This window comes from Pteropus vampyrus, unplaced genomic scaffold, assembly GCF_000151845.1.
Source record: "Pteropus vampyrus isolate Shadow unplaced genomic scaffold, Pvam_2.0 Scaffold391, whole genome shotgun sequence".
Taxonomy (NCBI): domain Eukaryota; kingdom Metazoa; phylum Chordata; class Mammalia; order Chiroptera; family Pteropodidae; genus Pteropus; species Pteropus vampyrus.
Genome location: NW_011889172.1, coordinates 956,236 through 961,620, shown reverse-complemented (window position 1 = coordinate 961,620; position 5,385 = coordinate 956,236). Strand labels below are relative to the sequence as shown.

At 54.6% G+C, this 5,385-nt stretch overlaps 1 protein-coding gene across 1 annotated transcript in view; it reads right to left on the bottom strand.

Moving 5' to 3' along the window:
* Window positions 1-5,385, bottom strand: part of DNM2 (dynamin 2) — an 82,494-nt gene that overhangs the window by 43,202 nt on the left and 33,907 nt on the right. The window lies entirely within an intron of this gene.

The window sequence follows — 5,385 nt, the reverse complement described above, 5'->3', positions numbered from 1 at the left end:
AGATGGGATTTGGAGTTCAGATAATCTGTCTCCAGGCAGTGGCTCTCAAATCATATGGCCTTTGAGAGGCCATTTACAGTCTCTTCTTCAGCTCTCTGAAGCGCTGTGGCTGGGATCGGGGACTCCGTGCAGTCAAATCACTGAGGATCTGTCCAGCATGGGCACTAGCCACTCGGGAGCAAAGGCAATGAGGATGGATCCAGGATCATCCACCCCACCCCCGCCAGCTGACCCGGTTCCCAAGGACAGTCATGCTCCAGCCCTCCACAAGGACAAGAGGATAGGCTGCTCTTCCTGCAACAGCCACCCAAAAATGGAACAGTCTTCCAACCCCCACAGCAAACCTCGGTTCTATTCTGGCTTGATCAAGGCCCCGGGCTGAGCTCCTGAAAGAGACTGTCCTTTCCAGGAGTTCTGCGGAATACGGAATGTGAAAGCGGCTGGGGACCATCACATGGGCCCTCCTGCGGACCTCTGCCCCGCCAGGCCTGGTGTCTGGAAGGCCTGGCCCCACCTCCTCCTCTTCCAGGGCCTCCAGGCTCCGGGTCACCTGGCACCCCATCCTGAATCTTGGGCCTCCACCCCCTCAGAGCCAGGTCACTGTGATTATGGGACCAGGACCTGCCAGCTGTGGCCTCCCAGAACCTGGTGTGAGCTGGCAGCCTCCTGTCTGTGTGAGTGAAGGTTATGCAGGAGATAGTGCTGGAAAGCCCCGGCTTCTTCCCTAGCAGGTCCACAGACAGCAGGAAGGGTTCGGGAGCCAGCCAGGCCCATCCTTTACCACCCGCCTTCTTTGCTGGGCTCCTTGTCATTTTGGAACCATGTGCTGAATTCCTGGGTCACACCAACATTAAAAAGCTTCAGCCAAGCCTGCTTTCCCCCACAGCACTGACCCTCTTAAAGCCAAACCTTGGCCCTCCCATCCTCGACACCTTCCACGGCTCCCACTCTCTCAAGTAAAAGCCAAAGTCCTTACCGCATCCTACAGGGCCCTGCAAAATTTCCTTCCCCCTGAATTTCTGATCTCAACTCTCTTCTCTCTCTTCTGCTGGTTTCCCGGCTCACACTCCAGGCCTGCTCCACCTCAGGGCTTCTCTTCCTTGCAGGCACACTCACAGCTCCCTCACCTCATTCAGGGGTCACCTGCCTTGGCTCCCACCTGAGATGGCAGACTCTTCAGTCTCTTTCCCCATCAGTGCTTCCTTGTGAGCCCACCTCACCATCCTCCGAGCACTCTAATTAATCATTTACCTTCTCACCCTGTGTATTTCTCTGGTTCCCAGCTGAAAGGTCCATCCCACGGGGCACAGATCTGAATCTGTGTTGTTCACTCTGTGTCCCTGGGGTCCCTTTGGGCACACAGTAGGTGCTTAATAATTATATGCATGAATGAATGACTCTACCAGAATATGTCCCTGATTCAGCTTCTGCGAGGTGGCTCGGCACCCCCAAAGCCACAAGCTCAATATATGGGAGGCCAGACAGGGACAAGGTCTGGTGGAGCTTTCCTCCCTCCTTCCTTCCCAAAGCGCTAACTGATGACACAGGCCCAGTCCCAAGCCAGGCTCCTGGTCTGATGGGGAAGATGGACACTGCACAAGCAAGTCACAGCAGGTGTGACAGAGACCCAACATACCAGGAACTGGGAGAGGCGACCTGCCCAACTCCAGCCCCAGCCTATCTCAAGATGATGGAGGCAGGTAAGGGCAGAGGTGGGCAGATTGCCCGGGCCTGCACCATCTCTTTTAAGTGACAACCTTTCCCCATGCCCTAAGGATGCTCTGGAGACTCCAGGAGAGGGACAGGGGCTGCCCTCTCAGTGGCCGGGCTCACTTTCTGTACCTTAGTTTCCCTATAAGGAAAATAGAAACAGGAAAAAAGATAAGGGGTTAGGCTGGCCTCCACAGCCCTGTGTGTGCTCGAATGCTGGAGGTGATTTAACTGCCCCCATGTCAGTAAGTCAGAGGCCTTGAGACTGAGCTCATAGCCTGCAACTCATCCCCAGCGGCCAAGGGCAAGCTACTGGCCACTCTGCCTGCCCCAGTCCCCGCTGCAGAACTGCTCCCCACTGTCACTAGCCCAGATGCAGTGTTTTCAAACCCGTTCCTCATACGCAGATAGGAAAGCCAGTCTCACTGGTCCCTGGCACCTGCCATAGCATTTCAACAGCCACACAAACACCCTTGTGAAGCGGGTTGCCCGGGGAGGAGGGTCAGCGTGTGTAATCAGGCCTCAGGGCTCCACGGGACCCAGCTCGGGGCCTGGAGCACAGCAAGAATAAAGGAATAAAGCGGGCCTCGTCCAGCGGTCACTGCCAACCCCAAGGAGCCAGCCACCCTTGCCTACCACATGGCTTCCCGCCTCTTCCTAACTGTGGGGTCAATAAATGCACTTGCAGTATTTTCTAGAAGGAGGTTCTGCTCTCCCCACAGAACTTGTTCCCTGCCTCTTTCAGGTCTCAGCTCTAAATACCTTGCTTGGGGAGGCCCGCCCTGACCACCTGACGCCAGCAGCACCCCTGCCCCGTCTTTATGTCCCCTCTTCCATAGCACTCCTCACACTGACACACCACACCTGTCCCCTGCTGAAACTGGAGTTGCAACAGAGGGACTATGAAGGACTTGGTTTGGTCATACTCACCCTGGTGCCTGATACAGAGTTAGCTGCTTAAAACAACTTTACTAACCGGCCTATAACAAAGCATTAGGTACTGTAGCCTGGGAGAGTATCACCCCATGACTACCAAGTCGGTCCCCATTATGCTAAACACCCAATCCCTCACCTTGGGTGTCTCCCTGGCCCTTCAAGAAGGTATCCTCAGAAGGGAGGTGACAAGTGCATGCCACAACCTTCTAGGGATCGGGCCATCTGGGGCAGGAGGAAGCACTCCCATGACAGAGGCCACGGCCCCTCAGGCCTGGCTTCTGGCCCCTCCTGTTTTAAAGAAGTTCGAGGAAGCCCAAAGGACTGAAAGGAAGGTCAGAAGATCACCCTCCCAACTCCAAAGGCAGACCGGGTCACATGCCTGCTGGCAAGTCTTAAGAATTATGAAATGTCTTGCTGGAATGACCTGCCTTCAGCCCAGCCCCTCAGGCCTGGAGAAGGCCAGTCAGGCACCACGTGATCTGGGGAGCCGACAGGGAGAGCAAGGCGGGAAAGTGCCTAGCCACACCCTTCTATCTGGACCTCAGTTTCCCCACAACACAGAACCCAGTGCTGGGGCGATGTGAGAAAGCAATCAAATACACAGTGCTGGACCCCTGGGGACACACGAATAGCTTAGCTGCTGGTCTTAGGGACATGTGCGAGGCTGTCTGGGGTCTCAGTGCTCTGCACAGAGGGGCTTCGCACGGAGGGGCTCTGCCCTGATCTTCGTGAACAGATCCCACCCTTTCTCCACCCAGCAAAGAGCAGAGCCACTAGACCGACCCTGGCAGAGGGACACAGGGTCTGCCTTCCTCAAACCTGGCACCGACAGACCTGCGGGCCTGGTCGACGCAGCCCAGGAGGAAGATGTGGAGCTAAATGCACCTGGGAGACCCTGACTGCCACACAATTGGATAGATCTGATCTCCAGGGACTAGGATCTGATCTCAAGGGACTTTTCAGAGCCTTTAGCTGACCAAAAAGGGACAAAGTATGTGGCATCTCCTGAGTTCATTTGGTCCTCAAGCTCCCCCTAACGAGACAAGTGAACAAACACTTCCCAGTCTAGGACACACTGCCACTGAGAAGCTGTGATACTGTGATTTATAGTAAAAACTATAACTGGTCTTCCCTCCATGCCTGGCACAGAGCGCCTGCAGTTCTTGGCAAGTCCTATGTGATAAGCACTGTAAAAAGAGTCTAGATACTCATAATAAGCCCCTTTCAACCACACCTGAGTTTATGTCAAGGAGAACCAATCATGTGATTAGAGGATTGGGACTTTCAGTCTCACCTCGACCTTCTGGGAGAGGACAGGGGCTGGCAGTTGAATCAATCACCAATAAGGACTGATTTGATCAACAACGCCTACATGCTGAAGACTCCACCCAAAAGAATAACCCAAAAGAATGGGTTTGGAGAGCTACGGGTTGGTGAACACTTGGAGATGCCGGGAGAGGATACGGAAGCTCAGCGTCCCTTCCCCATGCCTTGCTCCGTGCGCCTCTTCCACCTGGCTATTCCTGAGTTACATCCTTTTATGATAAACCAAAAATCTAGTGAGTAAAATTCTCTGAGTTCTGTGAGTTGCTCCAGAAAATTAATTGAACCCAAGGAGGGAGTCATTGGAACCTCCGACCTACAGCTAGATGGTCAGAGGCGCAGGTGACAATTGGTGTCTGAAGTTTATGGGGGAATACGGTCTTGCAGGATTGAACCCTCAACCTGTGAGATCTGACACTATCTCCAGGTAGGTAGCATCAGAACTGAATTAAATTGTAGGACACCTGGTAAGTGTCCTCTTAAAACTGAGAGAACTGCTTGGTGGCAAGAGAAAAGAACGCACGCTGGAGAAGGTGACAGTCCCAGCGGGCACTGCAGCCAGCCCACAGCCTGACCCGAGCCAGCTCCCAGCTTGGTTTCCTCACTGGACACAAGGTAGGCACCCGACTGCTGCAAAGTCTGTAGGCTCTGTAGGGAGGGCCCTGAGAGGGCCCAGCTCACGGGTGAAGGTGCAGCACAGTCGCTGATAATCCCGCCCACGGGCAGAAGGGGCACACCAGCAGCCGGCAGAGCACGCCCAAGAACCCGGCCGATGCTGGTGAAGCACCGACTGGGACGAGAGCAGTAGACAAAGCAGATCAGTGTTCCTGCTCTCGTGGCACTAGTGTTAGAACAGAGGGAGAGAGATACTATTAAGAAAATACAACAGGATGATGTCACATTACATGGGCTGCAGAAGAACTAAGGGTGGGGTGCGGGTCCCCCAAGGGTGAGGAGGAGGAGGAGGAGGAGGAGGAGGAAGAGAGGGTGCGGGGTGTTCCAGGCAGGAGCACAGTGAAAATGAAGGCCTGGAGATAAAAACAAACAAACTGAGCTTGAAGATGAGGAGGGAGATTGTAGCTGCAGCGAGGGACCAGGAGGAAGTGAGGTCTCAGGCCGGCAAGGCCCCATCAGGGACACAAAGCCACAAGGAGGAGGCTAGGAGCCAAGTCCTGACATCCCCTCTCTGGCTCCTATGAGCATCGACCAAGGTCAAGGCCGGGAGGGGAGGCTCAGGAAGCCCCGGTCATCCACATTCCACATAAGAGCAGGCCCTAGCACCCAAGGCTTACGAGGCCCAGGGGTGGTGCCCAAGGAGGAGCAGGGTTCACCCATGAGCCACCAAACTTCCTGGTGGCTGAGGTCTGAGGTAATTTTTAAACTAAACCAATCTAAAGTAATATCTCACTGAGACCA